A 2,402-nucleotide genomic window follows, 5' to 3' on the forward strand; every position below is an offset into this window, starting at 1 on the left:
GTAGTTCATAGTATTATTAATACAATAATACAGTCTATAGAAATAAAATATATCGTATGTACCCAGTGGGCACCGGGAAGTCCTAAAGACGTCCTTAGACTGTACCTCTATATCATATGATTTGACGTCTTTAAGACATCCTTTGGATCTTTTCATGTCTTTAAAAAGTCCTCAGGACGTCCTTAAGACGTCCGCTGAAAGACGTATATAGGACAAGTTTAGGACTTGTGTGCCCACTGGGTATTTTAGAAAATATAAACAAAAAAAGGTTTTACAACTTCTGAGAGCAGGGGAACGTTGGCGATTAACAAATTTTAATATTACAAAATCACTGAATATTATATATGTTCCAAGTATGTGGCCTCAGGGCACGATGAGAACACAACGACAGGCCGGCGAAACCCTCATGTGTCTTGAGGTCACGGAGCGAACGAAGGATTTGCATTTACCTCGCAAGTGCCTCCGCATGTTTTTAGCACGCAGGTATGGCTTTGAGGTTACGAACGAGTGATAATTTCGCAAGTCCAAGATCACTGATCATATTTTCCCAAATACCCCCGCCAGAACTTTCGGCTTACACGCTCGTTCAAAAGAATCTAGCTGGTGGCTTATTGATTGTTGACTTCATATACAAATCAAGTGGAATTTAACCATTTAGAGAAATAAGTAATGCCATGCGTATCCCCAGTCTACCCCTTCTCCTTGCAACTTCGAATCGCATCTTAGATTCTTCTGAACGAGCGTTGTCGCTCGTTCCTCCCTGCGGTTATTGGAAAAAGTGTCATGCGAAACGAGCGGGATGCGCCGATTACCAACGTGCGGAAAAGCAAAGTAAAAACACGCGAGAGCAAAAACGACCTAAGAATTAGCGAGAGGTAAAACGACACAAAAATGAATGGAGAAGATTCCCCCCACTTTGCTGCTGCGAAGACCAGCCTCCTGTAAAGCCGAAAATGCGCGAACATGAAGTGAGCTCGCCCGGCTTCACAAATGACGATCTAATCAGCTGATCCTCAAATTTAGTCTGGTTTAAAAATCCTTAAATTTTTAAATTTTTACTAAAATGGTTAATCCTTAAAATTCTTAAATTTCCCTCTAGATGCAGAAAATAATAAATAAAATAAATAAATTTCCCTCTAGTTGCAGAAAATAAGGAAAACCCTAAGGATAATTTGCACGTTATTTTAATAATACCAGTATACGCGAAAAAAGACAATCGATATTATATTGTCTAGTGCAATTACTCGTAGAGACTTAATTTGTACACAGAAATTCTTTAGTGTGCCTTCTATTTCCCCTAGCTTGAGTAATTCTAGAGAAATTAAAGGCCTTTCTCAGATTATATAGACTTACACATGTCCTGTGCAACTTTTTTTGGTGGGCCTGTGTGACCAGAAGTTTCCTAGGCTTTTCTTTAAATTTTGCATCTAAAGAGAATATGGAACAAGCCCGACAAATTTGGGGTTCAAATTTATATTTAGCACGCAAATCTGCAAAGGATATGGCATCCCCCCCCCGTATAAATCTATATAATATGAAAAAGACCTTTAATTTCCATACAATTACCCTAGCTAGGGGAAACAGAAGGCATACTAGAAATTTTTGTGTACAAATTAAGTCTCTATAAGTCGCGACACTTAAGAATATAATATCCATGTGTCCATTTTCGCGTATACTAGTATTATCAAAATACTGTCCAGACCATCCCTAGTTTTTTGCCTATTTTCTGCATCTAGGGGAAAACTGAGACGGGTTCGAGAAATTCTGAAGTTAGATTTGGATTCAGCGGCTCAAAATCCATTAGGTTAGCCTAGTCACTTCTTTCTTGCAGGCAAATTTTCTTATGGCCTGTGTGAACAGAAAATCCCCAGGCTTTTCCCTACTTTTTGCATCTAGAAAGAAAATGGTAAAAGCTCGAAAAATGTGGTGATCAAATTTAGATTAAGATCGCAAAACTGCAGAGGAAATACCATTTTTCTTATTTTTTGCTTTATAAGTCAGTATAACATGCGCAAGACCTTCAATTTACCTAGATTAATCCTAGCTAGGGGAAACGATAAGCACACTAGGGAATTTTTGTGGTTGAATTTGGTGTTTATGAGTCCCAACACATAAGAATATGACACCAGTACGTTTATTCTTCCATTTACTGGTATTATCAAAATAATATCCAGAATATTCCTAGAGTTTCAACTATTTTCTGCATCTAGGGGAAAACCGATACGTGTAGGAGAAATTCTGAAGCCAGATTTGCATTCAGCAGCTCAAAACCCATAAGAGTAACCTAGTCACTTCTCTCGTGCAGACAAATATTTTGTATTGCCTGTGTGATTAGAAAATCTGCAGGGTTTTCCCTACTTATAAGTATCCCGAGTCGACTGCACGCTAAACGGACTACCCTC

General features: G+C 38.5%; 1 protein-coding gene across 1 annotated transcript in view; it reads left to right on the top strand.

Annotated features, from left to right (window-relative positions):
* Positions 1-2,402, top strand: part of LOC117173979 (O-acyltransferase like protein-like) — a 184,231-nt gene that overhangs the window by 110,713 nt on the left and 71,116 nt on the right. The window lies entirely within an intron of this gene.

This window comes from Belonocnema kinseyi, chromosome 5 (genome assembly GCF_010883055.1).
Source record: "Belonocnema kinseyi isolate 2016_QV_RU_SX_M_011 chromosome 5, B_treatae_v1, whole genome shotgun sequence".
In the NCBI taxonomy this organism is placed as follows: domain Eukaryota; kingdom Metazoa; phylum Arthropoda; class Insecta; order Hymenoptera; family Cynipidae; genus Belonocnema; species Belonocnema kinseyi.